Source organism: Canis lupus, chromosome 10, assembly GCF_048164855.1.
Source record: "Canis lupus baileyi chromosome 10, mCanLup2.hap1, whole genome shotgun sequence".
Taxonomy (NCBI): Eukaryota; Metazoa; Chordata; class Mammalia; order Carnivora; family Canidae; genus Canis; species Canis lupus.
In genome coordinates, this window is record NC_132847.1 from 67,733,295 (window position 1) to 67,753,175 (window position 19,881).

The window sequence follows — 19,881 nt, forward strand, 5'->3', positions numbered from 1 at the left end:
TAAAAGATCTGCAAAAATGTAAAATAATTACCCTCTTCTGACTAAATGTTTTGTCTTAGAAAATACAGTTCTTTTTAATTAAAATATTACTTAGAGTAACACGTACTAAATATAATTATTTTAAATATGGTAATACATAATTTAAGTGTCTATTGCAAAATACATTGTTCTCATAAAAGTGTACCATTTATGTGAATATGTGATAGGTTTATTATAGTTACTTTTAAATGACTGAATAATTTTTAATTTTTTTAAATTCTACTTTCTAAAATGTGGTAAATTCACCCATAGAAACAAACCCTAGTTTCAGAGTCTGAAGAGGTCCTGAGACCAAAACAGTTGAAAATTCCTGCTCTTGAGATGATCCAAGTCAGCATGGTTGAAGCTAGCTCACTGGGCAGGTCATTGGGAAGAGGGCAGAGAAGAAGCAGAGGAAAAGTGATTTGCTTAAACAGAGCCAATCCAGAAGCTGCGTGCACTATTCCTGCTCACAGCCTATTGGCCAACACTTGGTTCCATGGCCACACCCAACTGTCCAGAGGCCTGGAGACCTGGCCTCCATCCCGGTTACCAGAAGGGAGGCCTTAGAGGTCTCTGTCATACTCCCAAAACTGGACCATGGGGGCATTCAAAGAGACTTCTCTGAGTTGGTGTAAAGGTAGTTTTGTTACAGCAGCAAGCACCGCCGAGGCTGAGGCTAATGCTGGGGATGTCCGGACAATCCAGGAGACCAAGGGCTGGTAGTAGATCAATATTTTGATCCAATAGGCTCAGCTGAAGCTGGCTTGAGGAGTGGCATTTATAATGTCTGCTGGGGCATATGCCCACTCAGCTTTCCCCTTATATAACAGCTGAACTTCAGGGATGGCCAACCATACAAGGACAAACAGGTACAAACATTGATCTTGTACAGGCAAAGCACTCAGGCTCCCATGACCCACCAGGCCTAGTTACTTTATCAGTAGCATCAAGGGAATATGAATGGAGAGTGGACCTCAACACAGGTTTTGATGTGTCTACCACCAAAAAGACTAGCTGCTTCAAAGAACTCTGGTCCTGATACAGGACAGTTGCCATCTCTAAGAGAAAACTCTTCCTCTCTTATTTACTCTAGGATGACCTCCTTAAGCAGCCTATTGGACCAGCCACCAGAGAGCCTCTGTGGAAGGTGGGTGCAGGTGGTTTCCCCTGAGCCTAGTACACTGTAGGTGGGAACAGTCGTTGTAGGACTGAGTGCCCAGCCTGTATGGTTAACACAGGACAGCTGACTGCCAAGGTCAGCAGATCCCCAGCTCAATTCACACAAATCATTTCTTTTTATCTTCATCCGTTGGTCTTTAAAATAAAGAATAAGCCATGTGCTCATTCACAGAGTTGTACGGAAATCAAGCAAGAATTAAGTTGCAAAACACTATGTACCACAAAGAAAAAAGACAAGTTTGAGCAGTTAACATGGTTATTACCTCTGCTTGACACAGTCAAGAGATCTTTATTAAGTCACTTAGGATTTTTTGGGTTCATATGTCCCCTTCCTGGGCAATCAAATTATTGTGGAATCAACCCCCAGAACTTTTTCATCTTGCAAACCTGAAAATCCACCTATTAAATAACCACTCGCCATTCCTCTCAAAATTGGTTTTGAAGTAATCTTTCCTCTCAAGCTTCCAGAGCGACGATCAGCAAAGGTGATGTGCCACACGGGGCAGGGGTGGGGGCCCAGGGGGCAGGACTTTTCTTCACCTTCCCATTATCCACTCACGAAGCATGGATTATATTGAGTGTACCATATGACAGGTTCTCTACAATGCTTGGAGTCTTAAAAAATACATTATTCTGAAAGATGTCACAGTTTATTTTACAAGGCTGTCAGTTATTGAGTGTGATTCCGTGGTCATAAACATGCAGTTAAGGTCTATACAAGGTGTGGAGATAGCACAAAAGAAGCCATCCATCCAACTGAAAGAGGGGTGCAAAGGAAGCATGTGGGGATGCTATTAAAGGCTTCATGGAGAAGGTCCTCAAGTTGGGATTTGAAGAATGGGGAGGCAAGAATTTATTAGAATTATTAGAGAATAGTGAAAAGGTTCTGATATATAATCAGTTCAGTCTAATGTGAAGTATTTTTAGTCTGAGGTTTTCTCAGCAATCGCCTAATTCCCCAAAGACTTTTTAAGTGATAAGGATTCCAGGCAGGAACTTTAGTAGAGCTAGGGAGGGTGGTTATGACAGTGACAGGCCAATGAAGCAGATGATTTGTGCAGAGACTTGGAAATCCGGTCTGTGTAGGTGACACCTGTCTCTAATAGACAACAAATATTCAGGGAAAAAAAATTACTCCATTTGTGATGGAATATTACACAGCCACATAAAAGGATGAGGTCATGCCATTTGCAACAACACGGATGGGCATGTGCTAAGTGAAATAAGTCAGACTCAGGAAGATTACATTATATGATTTCATTATATTATATGATTATATTATTTCATTCATATGTGGAATCAAAAAAGCTCAGATGAACAAACAAAAAGCGGAACCAAACCTATAAACAGAGAAGAAACTGATGGTTGCCAGAGAAAAGCGGGAGGAAGGGATGGGCAAAATGGGTGAAGGGGAGTGGAAGATCCAGGCTTCCAGTTATGGATCGAATGAGAATCCATATCCATGAGATTACAAGGCACAGCATAAGGAATAGTCAATGATATTGTAACAGCCTCCTATGGTGACAGATGGTAGCTACACCGTGGTGAGCACAGCAGAACATATATTCTTGTCGAATCACTACGTTAGACACCTGAACCTAATGTAAATCTTTTCTGGTATATTTTTAGTTTCCTTGTTTGATTTCAAAGCTTGAGATCTGTTTATATTGCCAAAAAGCCTACCAATTGTGCGGGGAGGTTTTTTTTCTTTTAAAGTCTATTCTTTTGCTGTTCAAAACCATTTTTAAAAATCAATGTCTTTAGAAACCATTCCTAAAGTCATATTTACTGAGAGCAATCTCAAACATATCTGTTGGACATATTCCAAGTTAAATATTGATAAGAGTTTAACAACTGATTTACTTCCTTTTGGCCTAAGTATCCTAAAATGGTCATAGGATTGTTCTACATTGTTCCAAACATTATATTTATAATAGAGTTATACAAATATTTATTTGAATATCAGTGCTTTATGGCTTCAGTATAGTTATTTCTACTACAAATCCTATAGGTGTTTTTAATAAACAATCAAAATATCTACAGACCTATAAATTTTAAGATCCCTTCCATTCTGCAATTGTAGTAATTGCTTCCACCTCACTTCAAAAGAAAGACCTGACAAGCTAAAGATAAGAGGACGTCATGGCTGGGACCCATCATGGAGAATTAAGTCATCCCAGGGCTTTGGAAAAGCACTCCATCGTTGGCCTCAGAAGCCTAATAGCCTGGGGATGTCTTAACATCCAAGGAAGAATTCACCTGAGTTCCATTCTAATTTTCCTGGCTCCCAGGGGCTACGATTCAGAGGCCGCATGCCACAGAAGAATCCCAAACCCAAGTGAAATAACCCTGAAATGCCATGGTCTTGGCATAGACCTGAAGCCAGGGTAAACACATGGCCAGGTAAAAACATACAGGAATTGCAGGCAAGTTTGAACTATGCTTCCATTCATCTTGATTTTATTTTGCTATGTCTATGGCATCATTTTAGTAACAAATTAAAATTCAACAAAAGATTGAATAAGGGAAAATTCTGAAAACTACCTGGGAGACCATAGTGGTATTTGCTTTTTTTCATGTATAGATACTTGGGAGGGGTAGGGCGGGGGAGATGGATGTTTCCCAGATGTTGTGGGCCAGGGGCAAACATCCAGGTGCTTTCAATTACTTGAGAAGCAGGAGAGTCTGTTTTAACAGAGCATCTCCACGTATAATTTAAATTCCATGATTTAGGAAGTCTAATAAGACAAAGGAGAAATGCCCTGTACTAATTTGTTTCATCAGTAAGCTCTCCAATTATAGAGCTTTTAACTAACATGCCAGGAAATCTTGCAGTCCTCAGGATGCAAACTGTATAAAAGCCTCGTTGGGTTTCTTTTTATTTCATTTCCTCCTTTTGGATCAATTTTTCCATACTTGATTAGTTTTAACCAAAGTAACTATTTTAACATATCTCCCTCCTGAAATATAAAGTAACACAAATTTTTTTGCAGTGACCATTTTTCCTTTTTCACCCCGTGATTTCAAAAATATTCTTTCCTTTGAATCAATTCAGATACTAGAGCATCTGTTTTAAATATAATGCTTTTTTGGTAGATTTTTTTTTCCTCCCACATTTTTGTTAGGTGATACATCAGCTTTATTGATTCATCTTGAAATGATGTCTGGCTTCTTTTAAATATGAAAACATATATGAGAAATTGGCTATATTCTTCATAATTAAATACTATATTTACGGATATGCATTTGTGGTAAAAGATTTAAGACATGCGTGAAAACTCCAAGGTACTGGCTAGCTCCCGAGAGGGAGGGAGAGGAGAAGATGGGCTTCCACTGTATCGGTAACCTTTTATTTCTTTCACAGAAGAAATTATCTGAAGCAACAATGGCATATTATGAACCTCTATCAACTCCATTAATGGGGAATAGAGGTCATTGGCAGCTGCCCCAAGAACAGCCACAGGAACCTTAGGAATAAAGCTACTGCTGAATTCGTATGAACTGTAAAAGCATAAAACATGAGGAGTATCATCAGATAGAAGGTATCGAGGTTCTATGGGGAGAAACCTGGCTTTGAGTCCCAACTCTGTCACAGTGATGATCAACTTATCAATGAAGTCTGAAATTCACTTCTAAATTGACCTATAGATTTATCAAACTTTTAAAAAATTTCCAACAAAAAAAAATTCAACATTCCTCCTTGAAACACTACATTTTTAAATAATCCAAGCAGTGCGGTGCTAGTGTGGAATGGGGTAATATAATAAAGGATCGGAGTACATAGAAGAATTAAAATAGAATATGGAAAAGGAAACCCTGAGATGGTGCTACTGGGAAAAACCATCCCTTTAAAATTTTTTCATTTTTTGTGGAAAAATAAAAAAGAGGAAATCAATGGGACAACCTACGCAAGAGGGGACAGAAAAGGAAAATTAATCATTGCTTTCACAGATGTTGTCACATTTGCTACTCTTACCTCTTACTCTTAGCTACACAGCTAGCCAGTGGCAGAAGTAGGCTCCAACCCTAGATTTGGTTTCATTCTCAAATCCACACTTTTCATTATTCTACAAAAGTTATTTCCTTTCTAGAACCTAATTCTGATCAACACAGAGGAGTCTGTTGGCGGGGAGGGGGGCGGGTGACTCTTCTATACCACTTTCAGAGAGAACCTACTGATAAAATCTCTAAACCACTTCCATCTTTGAATTCTGGAAAATATAAACGTGAGAAAAACAGAATTCTAACACCAAAAAAGGTAGATTCCTAAACTCTACACTGAGGAATTTTATTATCGACCCTTATCAAGAGGTCAACTTGTGACCATCGAAAAACAAATCAGTGATCACTACAACCATTAAAGTTACATAAAATGAATCATGGTAAACCGATCTTGTTTCTCTTCTAACAGATTTAGGATAGGCTGATCAGGAAAAAGGCAGTAGAAGACACTTATCTGGGCTTTAGCAGGGCACTTGACCAAATCTCTCATGCAGTCACTCAATACACGATTACTAAACCCTATACCTGGCGGATGCCCTCTCTGACATTTAAACAGCCCAGGCCACCCATGCTTCATGCAGCACACTTGCCAAAATCTGTCCATGTATTTCCAACAGCGCCCATCCGTGAGTTTCCTCCATCCATTCCTTTGATGAACTGACCCCTGCTCATCCTTTGAGGTTCAGGAGTCACTGCCTTCAGGAAGCCTTACCAATGCCCCTTCCCCTGAAACGGTGCCTTACGTGCAGCAGACCTGGATACAACCAAAGCTTCTTGTGCATAAATTTATCCAAGCACCTACCCCACTGATTTGCAACTATTTTGTTTACTTGCTCGTCTCACTCTCTGGATTGTAATTATCCTACTGGCAGGAGTTCTGTTCTGTTGCCGGCAGAGAGTAAGCATCTGATAAATAATGCTTGGAAGAAGAAACGTATTGAGCAATATTGGAAGTGGTACCAGACTTGACATATTAAATATGCATAAGCCTTCTTCCCTTTCAGTGGTCAATTTCCACATTTATTCAAGAGATTTTGTTTTATGCTTGTCTTGATGTGACTATCAGACGGAGCTGGCTTTTGGGTGCTCCTTTCCGGTTCCCCTTCTAGGCCACCTTACCCACCTAAGTTATGGACAAACTTCTTTCTTCTTCAGATTGCCCAACAATTAACCGTTGAATAAGAACAGACACATACATGCATTCCCACAAAACAAATAGTGAAGTCTAATCTATAGGAAGCAGTTTCCTAATTGTTTCCATAATTAGGTAAGAACATACTGTACATGCTTTACTTCTTTATTGATCCTTATATATTTTTTAAGATTTATTTATTTATTTATTTATTTATTTATTTATTTATTTATTTATTTATGATAGACACAGAGAGAGAGAGAGCGAGGCAGAGACACAGGCAGAGGGAGAAGCAGGCTCCATGCCGGGAGCCTGATGCGGGACTCAATCCCGGAACTCCAGGATCGCTCCCTGGGCCAAAGGCAGGTGCCAAACCACTGAGCCACCCAGGGATCCCCTATCGATCCTTATATTAATCAACACCAACCATTTTGTTTTAGAGTTGAGAAAACAGAGGCAAAGGAAGGAGAAGAGAATTGGTATGTGCAGTTATTTAGGGGCAGGATCTGGAGCCCAGTGCTCTGGTCCTAGGCCAGGTTACATTCCACAGTGTGGTGCCTCTGAGCCACAATTTCTTCCCTGAGGCAGCATCCCAGCAGGGTTCCAGAAGGATCCCTATCACCTTCAGGTTATATCAGACTGTTTAAAATTTCAAAGCATTTTCAAGTATTAAGAGGGGGGGTGGATAGGGCTTGGGTCTCCACCTACAAACATTATGCCTTTCATGCCCCTCAACACAACTTGTTTGCTAAAATGCACAGAGGTTAAGGTAGCCCAGAGGGTTGAGATAGCTTTTTATTTATTTGCTTTCTTTCACTAGAAGGAAGTTATCTTTTTGAGTCATTCATTGATGATCAGTAGCAACTGCTCTAGCTAAACACTCAAAACCTGGCTCCCTGGTCAGCAGACACAACTCCCATCCAGTGAATAGCATTTCAAATCTCAGAAGAACCATGACCGTTCCAGGATACTCGGTACCCAGGCCCTGTGAAGACTCGGATTTTAAAACCATTGACCCATGACTGTATGCCAATCTGCCTGAAAACCCTTGTGACAACTGACTCAAAAGGACCAAGATATATAACATCAATTCAGACCAGTATATATATAAGGGCACACAGGAATTAGGGAAATTATATAAAAAGCAGATTTTTTTTTTCTATTCTCCTTGTCTCTTGCTGATTGTTCAATGTTGCAAAGAGAGTTTGAGTCTCATCCTATTAGAGTTCAGTGTCCCAAGCTTCTATTTTGAAATTGGCATCTGTGAAATGAAATAAGTACTTGCCATGGGACAGCATGAGACAGTAAAAGATCACCAACATCATTGTTTGGTCAGTAACATCCACTTAACAAGGAGCAATGGCTGTATCTGGGACAGTTAAGAGTTCAAAATAACTAAACCCTGCCTGATTTTTAAAAGTTCTGTAAAATATTTCTGGATTACAATGACATCTGGCCAGAAGTTTCCCATTTAGCTTGTCTGCTTCTTACTAGGAAGACTGGAAAGACACTGGGGAAAAGGTAGAAACTGATCATGAACCAAAATGAAATCAAGTAAGTACCTTCCCATTTACTTTTTATCTGCCTAGAAATGCACAGGATTTTTGTCCTCAATCTTTATTATTAAAAGTGTTTCCAGAATGTGTTTGATGGTACTTCTTTCAGTGAATTTTGCTCAGGAACAATTTTTTCTTTCTTTTTTTTTTTAAGATTTTATTTATTTATTAATGAGAGACACAGAGAGGAGAGAGAGAGAGAGAGAGAGAGAGAGAGAGAGAGATAGGCAAAGGGAGAAGCAGGCTCCATGCAGTGAGCTTGACGTGGGACCTGATCCCGGTTCTCCAAGATCACTCCCCAGGGCTGAAGGCGGCGCTAAACTGCTGAGCCACCGGGGCTGCCCCATCAGGAACAATTTTCTATCTAGCAGTTGAATTGTTTCCACCATTCCATTTGTTTAGGGTCTCTTCTGCAGGATCACAGGCTTTACCTGTACGAAATCTTTGGTTCTATCTTCCATGGCTTTCATTTTTACTTTCATCATCATCCTTTTCTTGTACATCCTGCAGGAACATGTCCACTGTGTATTGAATTCTGTTGATGAGATTTTTCCATAGCCCCAATTCTTCCCCTTTCTCTTTATTTGTAGGATTTAAAATGTTTTTCGATTCTTTGTAGCCATTCTTTATCTTACCTGATAACTTTATATCTGCCCACCACTCACAAAAATGCCAGAGGATGTACAGTGATTACATCCAAATGATTAAAGCCAAATTGCCTATCCTGAGTGGCAGTAAGAAATTCACACTTCCAAATACATAAACAATTAGAAAATGTACCATCCATGTGCAGTTTTTAGAAAAATTCAGATTAATACCTACCTCCATGTGATTTTTGTACAAACAGCTAACACAAGGGAGAAAAAGACGTAAAATAATGGGAGGGCACACACTGTTTCATACTCAACTCTCTGATAATCAGAGAACAGGATAAAAAATTTCAGGATATCACTTGTAATATTCCACAGCACTGCAAAGTTGAAAGCAAAGAAAGCATAGTCCACAGAGCAAAAGATAGAAAATGAAGAAAACAAGACAAATGGGAAGGTATAGAAAATGCCAGAAATTAGAAAAAGTAAGTTAATTATAACCAGTGTACATCGAATCACTTTCCCTAGGAAATAAAAATCCTCTCAGATGTGTCAGAAAACAAAATCCAACTATATTCCATTTCTACAATATGAATTCAAAGCAAAAATAATACAAAAATGGCTATAATAAAAAAATATAAAGCTAATATCTGGCAAAAATAAAGCAATGGTCACAATATTAATATCAGATAATTTGAATTAAAGACAAAAAGCATGAGTTGGGTCCAGGAAGGCAATTCATATTAAAAAGAGATTTATTTAAAATAAGAAAATAATATTCATGGCTGTTTTTATACATTTTAATAAAACATAAAAAGAAATTAACAGTAACAATAGCACAACAGTATTGAAAAATGTTAACATTATTTTGTTCAGTCTACTAAAAACTTTTAACTGCTGCTATTGATTATGACCAAGATACGGCACTTGTGGTACTCTAGATATGTGATTTTTTTAGTCTACATGAATAAAAGTTCCTGAAGAATCCTCAAATCAGCTGAAGGAGTGGCCTTGAATAAGCTAAATCTTATGGTTCTGTGAGAAACAGTGACCAGATGTTTTAAAAAGCCTAAAGAGTTATGTGATCAAATATTCATGCTGATCTAAAGCATATGCTGCATCCTGTAGGAGAATATCCCAATCATGCAGGATTTTGTCTCCCAACTCCCTTCACTAGGTCATTCACTGCTTCTAGGATGTGGTACATACTACTACTAGTGAATTTCTTGGGCACATATCTTTGACACTTCTTTTACCATTCCCAGCCAGATGAAATGTTGCATGGAATACCATGACAATGGACAGGCCAGTCTATAAATCCACAGAGCAGTGCTATCAGGGTGAGGCACATCTCTGTCAGGAATTTGTATGTATTTTAAAAATAAATTGCTATACCCTCCATGATGGGGATGGCAGGTCACGCTGGAAATGGTGACATATTAGGGTTTCAGCACTGGAAAATACAAATACCTTCAAACTCTTTGGCTACTCTGTGAGGTCCATTACCTACCCTATTCTTTCATTCTTTCTAAGTCCAGACCCGCTCGCTGAACAGTCAGCATCTATTTCCCACCATTTGGCATGCATATATCTCACTATACACCATGGAATGTGTTCATTTTCTCCAGCAGGAATATCACATTTGGAATAGCAGCTGCAGAGATACCACTGATGGTAAGTTTAGTAATCCAGTTTAGTAAAGCCACTGCATTCAGCATCTCACCATTTCCTCATTCCCTCATACTCTCAAAGTGAGAGGTTATCTTCCTTAAGTAAGAAAGCAATCTTGCCCAAGAATTCCCATGCTACTGGGCCTAGTTTTTGTGCCAAATACAAGTCCTGACAATAAACAGAATTCTCCTGAGTAGCTCAAATTAAGAGACTTTAATGAAAATACCACTTACAAATATATGGGCAGTATTAATGAATGTCAAGGTACCCTAAGCATGAACAGGGAGCCAACACCACCCCTAGGCTTGGGAGACAAGGTGATAAAACAGTGTTACTGGAGCCCAGGGAGAAGAGAAGCACCAGTAGAGAGCTGTACTCATGGACAGTCACAGCAACTGCCAAAGATGTAGCACTGAAGCAGTAAGAGTCAGGAAATAAATATTCTGATACCCTTCATACCACCTTCTGATCTCCATCAGCTAAATCCTATTGAAAGTCAGTCCACAAAACTTGGTGATACACAGGGAAGAGATCAGGCTCCTAGGGTAAACAACAATGCAGAGAGGGTAGATAATGGGTATGGGGGTAGGGAAACAATAATCAGCACAAAAATGTGTAAACAAAAAAAGTTTATGTGACTGTGCATTCAGATAACAAGGACTAAACTAATGATCTACCTAGAATGTGTAGCATTTATTGCATGAAGATACATCTACAAATTATTTTTATAATGATTTATAGTGAACATTTATATATATAAATATGTATAGTATATATTTTTATATATACTGTTTGGTTAGCCCAACACATAGCTTTTTAGGAATCCCACCCTCCTTTTTTATTTTTTTATTTTTTATTTTTTTTTTAATTTTTATTTATTTATGATAGTCACAGAGAGAGAGAGAGAGAGAGAGAGAGGCAGAGACACAGGCAGAGGGAGAAGCAGGCTCCATGCACCAGGAGCCTGATGTGGGATTCGATCCCGGGTCTCCAGGATCGCGCCCTGGGCCAAAGACAGGCGCCAAACCGCTGCGCCACCCAGGGATCCCCCCACCCTCCTTTTTTAACCAGTCCATCTATGTGGTCTCAAGTGCTGAGTAAGCCAGTAAAGATAGGGTCAAGAATAATGTAGATGTGTAGTGAAAACATGGGAAAAAATGGAGAAAGAAGATGTATAAAGCAGTTCCTTCTGTCTATTCCTGAAACACAGCATTATATTGCCTTGAATCCCATAAGATTCCCTAGAATCCTTCAAACAATTTCATCTACAGTTGACCCATGAGCAATATGAGTTTGAACAGCACGGATCCAATCATATGTGAATTTTTTTCAATAAACATTGTACAGTACTATAAATGTATTTTGTCTTTCTTATGATTTTCTCAATAGCATTTTTTTCTCCAGCTGTAAGACTACGGTACATAATACATACAATATCCAAATATGTGTTGATTCCCTCTTCATGTTATCAGTAGGTTTCTGGTCAACAATAGGCTATGAGTAGTTAGGTTTTGAAGGAGTCAAAAGTTATAACCAGATTTTTTACCTCATGGGAGGGTCCCCACACCTAATTCCACAGTATTCAAGGGTCAACTGCATTTTGCTTAAGTTTAATTAGAGTTTGGTTTTTGCTACTTAGACTCCTAACTAATAGATGATCAATCTAGTGCATAATTTGGTTTAACACAACTTTATACACTAATCTTTCATGTCAATTTAAACTTGTGTCAATGTTTCCTTCTCAATCTCAGATGATTCTTTTTGAAAAGTATGAGAAATTAATGAAAAGAAAAAGAAACATGTATTGATTGGATGGAGAAGAGTTAAAGAAAAGAAACTGGAGGATGTGTGTTATATAGTTTTTCTACTACAAAAGCAGAAAACCCATTAAATCTATATAATCAATTCTAGGAACAGATCACTGCAATTGCACATGAAATTTTGTGTGGAAGGTAGATAATCTTTGAATTATCTAAATTCCTAAATGGCAGCATGTTTGACTCCCAACCAGTTTGACTTCACTTTATCAAGGTACTCACATTTTAGAAATTACTAGGGACCTTTTCCCTCCTCAAACCCCATGAACACCAGTGGCTTACAAAAGTCTATATAATCCCCACTGGGGGAACATAAATAAAATGGATATTCTTAAGGAAAAAAAAGTTGTTGAGAAAATGACTTTTCAATGGAGTTTAAATCCACAAGTTTCCTCTGCTGAAATTCCCCATCTCAAATTTCTATACCAAGATCTTAGCCTAAAATCTTCTCTAGGAAAATAAATACCCTCAAGAAAATAACATAATTCTAAAAAAAAAAAAAAAAAAAAAAAAGAAAATAACATAATTCTAATGTTCTCTCCTAAATCTAAGCTTGCTTCAGGAAAAGAAAATTTAATGTCAGAATTAGTCATAGAAAATTCAGTTTGGGCATATGTTGAAAAACATTATTAGACTCCAATCCTGACCCAAGAAAGGTTAAAATGGTTTTGCTTGGTTGGTTGTGTTTAGTTAGTAGGAGAATGTTTGTTCTCCCTCTGTATTGCTATCATAAAACACATTGATCATTGTCTGCAGCCATTTGGTTTTACTGTTTATATTTGAGAGATGTTGCAATATTGAGCAGGGAAGTCTCTGTCATAGGAGGGAAATGATTTGGACCATAAATAGTTGTTTACAAATAAATCCAGCTTATTCATCTGTTTTCTGTTTATGTTGCTAATTATCAGAGTTAAATGAGTGTTTTTGTTTAGACATCTCCTGATTTTTGAGTCTCCTTCAGGCAGATTTTGAATACCAGGGGATTTATTTTTCACCAACCATCACAAGCAAATATTTAGCCTAATTTCCAAACTTATTATTGCATTGTGATTCCTGCTGCCTTATCTTTCCCTAATCTCATGGAATGAACATAAAAATAAGGACATTTTAAATCCAATGGAACAAACACCGGATATTTTCATGTGCTAAGACTGTGGTAGTCATTCAGAGTGCAAAGAAATGAATACAGTTCCTGGTCATCTGGAGATGAAAGGAAAGCAGAAGATCCACAAGTGTTGGCTTCTATTCTACATAAAATCAAGACAGCTGTCAAGAGTAGAGATCAATAGGAAAGAAAAGCAGAAAGAAAGGACATAAAGAGAAGAGCAAAACTTGGGATTTGCCATTAAAACAAGGACAAGTATTAACTGAGTACTATGTTCCAGCCAGTGGATAAATTGCTTATATTGTATAAGCAATTAAATAATTGCTTTAATTGTATATTGAAAACACAATATACATTGTGTTTTTAATCCTTAAAACAATCTTTTGACACAGGTACCACCGTCTTCATTTTAGAGATTAAGTAATGGAGAATCAGAGAGGTTAAATCACTTACCCAAGGTCATACAACCTAGTGAATTGTAGAATCAAGATACAACCTGCTATCTATAAAAGGAATTGACTAGAAATAACCAAAGAACTGCTGAATGGCAGTAAGTGCCATGTTCAGTTTAACATCTAAGAATTTACAGTAATATGAACTTACAGAACTAGGCTATTTTTTCCACCAAGGCTTGGCAACTCAAGAAAAAGAATGCAGAAAGCTAATTGTTGAAGTCATTGAGGATTGGCTGAGTATTGACATAGTTGCTGTGAGTAAAGCATAGTTGTGGCAAAGGAACTGAATGTGCTGAGGAGTCCTGTGGAAATGAATGTTAGGTCAAAAGAGAGGGGCACCTGGCTGGCTCAGTGATAGAGCAGATGACTCTTGATCTCAAGGTCATCCTACACTGGGTATAGAGATTACTTTTTTTTCTTTAATAGCATAGAACAGGTCACCTATGCCATCATCATCCATAGGTAATGTGAAAAGATGGGAGGAACTGGGGTGAAGAAGATTAGCCAGGTGCCAGTGTTTTAGATGGATGGCAGGGAAATGACTGGGTAAGTTGGTGTGTGACAGCAAGCAGTAGGGTGGAGGGTAATAAACTTAAATGGAAAAAGCCTCAGGTGGAGAGGGTTTTTACAAGATAGTGGAGAAGCAGAGATGGCAATAGTAAGCTGGGAAGACACTAGCCCTGCCCTCTGGTCCTAAGGTACATAGGCTGTATGGAAGTCAACAGCCACAGCCACTGATAAGAGTGTCAGGTCTTCTTTGGAAAGACCCAGATTTCACTAAAGGTAAGGAAGCAGAGGGAGTACTCAGGCAAGAGGGTGAAAATAGGGGAGTGGGTGTTGCTGGTTATGTAGCAGCCATTCAAGAGAGAACAGCAAAAGGGTCTGGGAGGTAATATGGTGGCTAGGTCAAGAATAAGGAAGTAGCAAGCACAATAGGGATTTCACTTACACTTTGACTGATTAAAAAGAATGAGAAGCATGGAGGATCTGGTCTCAACAGTCTTTCTGGGAAAGGCAGTCATCAGACCCAGAAGCCAGAAGACTTAACTCATTTGGCCAAGTTGATGGTGGATCCAGAGCCTGTAGATAAAACTAGCTAGTAAATGAGCTTGCATTTATTGAATGAAGATTATATATCAAGTATTGTGTGTATTTATGTCACTTAATCCTTACAAAAGTCTTGCGAGTTAAGTGTAATTATTCTAAATTTACAAATGGAAAACAGGCTTAAAGACACTAACATGGCAAAGCCAGGACCCAACGTTCAACAGACATTGCTATCAGTGGCTCATGAACTATAATAGGCTGGAAACATACTTTGAATGTTTTGTTTGGCCCTCACATTCTCAAAGGAAATACATAGAGCTCAATAGCTAAAGGCGTTATATCTAGACCACCTTACTTATTTTTAATGTTATTGGATTACTCCTGTGGGCATTTAAATTTGTCAGCCTTATTTAAACTAAATGGGCCTGACTCCATATTTTACGTACTCTGCAGTATTGAATAAGAAAAGGCAGGTTTCATTTCCAGCCATGACAGAGTAACCATCCTAAACAACTCTAAAATTAGACAAACTGTATAAGGCAACTGCTTTCAGGTACTGAACCACAAGCAAAGCAGGATCATGATCCTTAAGAGAAGAAAAATGTAGCAGATGAACATCATGTATTTCCTAGATTGCTGCCTGGGGACAATTTCCAGCTGATTGAGTAGAGGGGTGAAATCCAAGCAGAGTACAACAGTGTCACTCAGCTAGTGGACTGGGAGCCAGAGTTTGGAACTACTGAGGCAATTGGAATGTGTGCATTATTGTTCAAGAGAAGAAGTAACTGCACAGAGGAGGGGTCCTGAAGTTGGCATGGGAAGTCCAGTGGGTTACTAGACCAAGCTAGGCTATATATTCACAGGATGAGATGCTACAAGGCCCAGCAAAGAGTAGATACTGCAGGACTGAGGGCTAACTAGAGGCAAGAAAGTTCATACAGAGCTACAAGATATGGGACTTCTAGTCCAGGCAGTATGGAGAGGCCTTGTTGAGAACTCCATAAATGTATGTCTTAGGAAGAAGGACCATAACCTTATGTAAAAGCTGCATTCTCAGAGTAGGGAGAGCAAGGGTCAAAAATACTCTAAAACATAATGACTAAAAATATCATAAGCCTACAGATCTAAGAAACCCAGAAAACCCCAAATAGCATAAACTAAGAGAAAATCAAAATCAAAATCAAATCTAACACAGTTGAACTACTAGAGAGAAAACTTTTAAAGGAGCTATAGAAAAAAAATTGACATTGAATAGACACACAGATCAATAGAATAGAGAGTCTAGAAATAAATTTATAGTTATGACCAATTGATTTTCAATGAGTGCCAAGACAGTTCAATGTGAAAGAGTAGGCTTTTCAATAAATATTGCTAAGAGAATTATCTATTCTCATACAAAAGAATGAATTTAGACCACTACTTCACACTGTATCAAAAATTAACTCAAAACAGATCAAAGACCTACATTAAAGACCTAAAACTACAAAACTCTTAGAAGAAAGCACAGCACAAGTCTTTAAGGCTTGGATTAAGCAATGATTTCTCAGGTATAACACTAAAGTCAAACAACAAAAGAAAAAACATAAACTACACTTCATAAAAATTTAAAACATATGTGCTTCTGGGGAACCTGGGTGGCTCAGTCAGTTAAGTATCTGCCTTTGGCTCAGGTCATGATCCTAGGGTTCGGGGATGGAGCCCCATATCTCTGCTCAGCAGAGCCTACTTCTCCCTCTTGCTCTGTCTGCCTGCCACTCCCACTGCTTGTGCAAGCTCTCTATGTCAGATAAATAAATAAATAAAATCTCAAAACAAAACAAAACAAAAAAATATATGTGCTTCAGAAGACACTAGCAAGAAAGTGAAAAAATCCACAGAATGGAAGAAAACATTTGCAAATCGTATACCTGATAGGGGACTTGTATCCAGGATATACAAAGCACTCTGACGACTCAGCAAATAATCCAATTAAAAAATGGATAAAGGATTTGAACAGATATTTCTCCAAAGATAACAAACAAATAGGCCAATAAGCACATGGTAATATGTTCAATGTCATTAGCCATCAGGAAATACAAATAAAAACCATAATGAGATATCACCTTGCATTCAATAAGATAGCTATAATAAAAAGAAAACACAATAACAACTGAAGATAAGAAAATTAGAACCCTTATACATTGTTGGTGGGATTTTAAAATGGCATAGCCACCTCAGAAAATACTTTGGCAGTTCTTCAAAAAATTAATCATATGACCCAGCAATTTCACTCCGAGGCATATGACAAGAAAATTGAAAATATATGTTCACACAAAAACTTTTGCTTACAATGTTTGTAGCAGAATTATTCATAAAAGCCAAAAAGTGTAAATCAACAAAAGTCCATCAACTGATGGATTTTTAAAATGTGGTTTATATGCACAATGGAATATTATTCAGCCATAAAAAGAGAAGTGCTAATATATGCCTCAACATGGATGAACCTTGAAGACAGTATACTCAGTGAAGCAGACAGCTTCTTTTAGGGAAATGAAAATGTTTCAGAATTAATGGTGATGTTTGTACAACTCTCTGAATATATTTAAATCTACTGAATTACACACATTTTAATGGGGGTAACTTTAATGGTATTTGAATTATATCTCAGTTTTAAAATTGAAGAACTCTATAGAAAGATGGAACTCTATAAAAAGATGTTTTATTTGGGACAGAAAAACTCCCTAAATTAATCCATAAATTCCAAACAGATTCAACCAAAATCTTAATAGAACTTTTTCTCACCTGACAAAATGATTATAAATTTCTTGAGAAAATAAACACAAAAGAATTCATCTTTAAAACTCTGCAAAATATTACAAAATATAAGCTAGTGGACATTGAATTAGCTCTCCTAAATATTATTTTTGTGTGTTAAAATACTACAGTGTCTAAAAGTATATGCAGTAAGATATTTTTCCATTTTAACTTTTAAAATAATGCAAATGTATTACTTTTATAATACTAAAACAAGTCAAGCAAAAAAAGGCAAAATAAAAAATAAATAATCCATGTATCTCCTTCTCCAATGTTGATTTATTCCACTTTAGGCTAAAAATCCCTTTTTGATACATCTTCATATGCATAATGTCAAGTTGCTTTTTCAGCCTTGTCGATTTTCTCTGCATGTAGATTAATTTATGAATAGCTTCCCTAAAGTTTGGCACCTAATCTGAATACATTGAATGTGGACTGATTGGCCCACAATAAAGGTTTATTGTCTTGGGCATTCTGGTTACTTCATTTACATGGATGCATCCTAAAATCCTATTAGCCCTTTGGGGCAGTTAGTGCACAAAGTTAACTCATACTGTGCCAAAGTTAACTCAAAGACTAGTGCCTAAAGACCCGAGATGTGTTCATAATCAGTGCTGCCAAGTCAAAATTATCTTTATCATCTTGTCCCTTGTGCAGTGATATTTGGAATAAAGTACATGACCTTACCTTCATTCCATCAAATTTCATCTTGATCTATTGTACCAATTCTTTGTATCTGATGCAATCATTCAAGGCGTTCATTAACTCTCCCAGCTCTGTGGTATCTGAACATTTGTAAGGAACAATCCTTTGATCATCATCCGAGTCACTGATGAAAAGAATTATCAGGACATCTTAGGGGACACACTGCAGTTAATATGAAAATCTTCTTATGCATGAATTAATTCCCATCGTGTTTCTAGCATCTCACCCACAGATGCTCAGACCTTAGTGTACCCATGAGTCACCTGGGTAGCTTACAAATTCTCTGGACCCCCGGTAGGGATTCTGATTCAACAGGTCTAACACCCACAGAACTACATTTAGATTTATCTAAGACTACATTTCTCTTTATTGATGATAAGCATATTGGAGAGGTCATGTCATATGCGTTGGTGAAGGCAAGATGCCGTGTCTACTGAATCTACTTCACCCACCACCCTGGCTTTATGTTTAATCAAAAGAATGGAATTAATGTGCAAGAAAGCCTATGTTGCCTTCTAATGAACAATGCTGCCTATATGTGCTCACAAAGCTTTTTCTAATAATCAGTCCTAGAGTTAACTTTCATAAATTTTCTTTCAATTACCAAACACCAGGGGAGGGGCTGATATATGCCAAATATTCTAATTTATACTCTTACCTGTGGTAAGAACTTTTCATTGTACTCCTGTTCACACTGGGTCTTATAATTCTTCATTTACTTAGTGTGACAAGATAGAATAAATATAGTTGTGCTATTTTAATTTACATTTTTATTATCTTCAATAAAAGGTTTTTTTCATATTTCTCTTGGCCATTGCAAATTCCCCACTGACTCCCATTTATCAATTGCCGTGTTTATTTTTTCTAATAGACATGTAAATTACCACTGTTATTTTTACTGTTATTTGGGTCACAAATAAAGACCCGAGATGCTTGTATTCTTTTTTTCTCATTTTCTTTGTTTCTCTATTTCCACCTTTTGTTGTCTTTTAACCTTTTATAATTTTTTACCTTTATAGCAAATATGTTTTATTCCTTATGCAAACAATCTTTGTATTGTGGTTTCTGCCATTGTTTGAAACCATGCTTTAAAAATCTTCCTCCAAGATTATGTAAATATTCAATTATATTATCTTTAGAATCTAATTTTTTAATATTTTTGTATATTTAAATTTTAGATATCTTTTTATCAGTTACATAGTCCCCTTATTCTTTAAAAATATCATCCTTCAAAAATCTGGATCAAGGATATTAATAGCAGTATTGTTTAAATACTAAAAATTGAGGAACTGCCTAAACGTATAATAAAAAGAGATGAGTTGGTTATGCAGAACATCCATAAGATAGAACCTTGTGGCAAGTGAGATTTTGGTCTCAAAGGATATTTTCTGATGTGAAAGTATTCATAATTTAATGTTAAGCAAAACAAAGTACTAAAATAGACATACATACACATTCATGAAGTCTGAAGCTAAAACTGTGCACTGTGCTGAATTCTAGTAACTTTGAGCTGAATAGGAAAATATGGTAAAGTATAAACTATCTGGTTTTAGATGACCTACATAATACTTGGATGTTTTTTAGAAATTTTTGTTTTCAAATACAACTGTGCTGTCTTTGTGAATCATTGATATCCAAACCAAGTCAGTAATATACTTTCTATAAATGAGTATAAGTTTCACTAGTTCTATACAGTCATATGCAAATATAAATATATTATCACATTTTACTGATATGGCATCAGCATGCTTCTCCACTTAAATTCATTCCCGCATTTCAATGATTTTTTAAAAAGATTTTATTTTATT

The 19,881-nt window shown here is 37.2% G+C and overlaps 2 long non-coding RNA genes across 5 annotated transcripts in view; one reads left to right on the forward strand and one right to left on the reverse strand.

Annotated features, from left to right (window-relative positions):
- The window catches only part of LOC140641000 (uncharacterized), a 49,629-nt gene extending 31,435 nt beyond the window's left edge, over window positions 1-18,194 (reverse strand). For 2 of the 3 annotated variants that reach the window (XR_012037574.1, XR_012037572.1), the window contains exon 1: window positions 300-425. This is a non-coding gene — a long non-coding RNA (uncharacterized lncRNA). Of the gene's footprint in view, window positions 1-299; window positions 426-18,055 lie in introns of those variants that run through there. The other variant, XR_012037573.1, reaches the window with a different exon arrangement.
- Window positions 542-6,161, forward strand: LOC140640999 (uncharacterized). Of its 2 annotated transcripts, none has more exons than XR_012037571.1 (4): window positions 542-890; window positions 1,115-1,168; window positions 3,284-3,626; window positions 4,565-6,161. It is a non-coding gene; the product is annotated as an uncharacterized lncRNA (long non-coding RNA). The 2 variants fall into 2 exon arrangements; XR_012037570.1 differs by having other exon boundaries at window positions 3,492-3,626.
- Window positions 18,195-19,881: the final 1,687 nt, after the last annotated feature.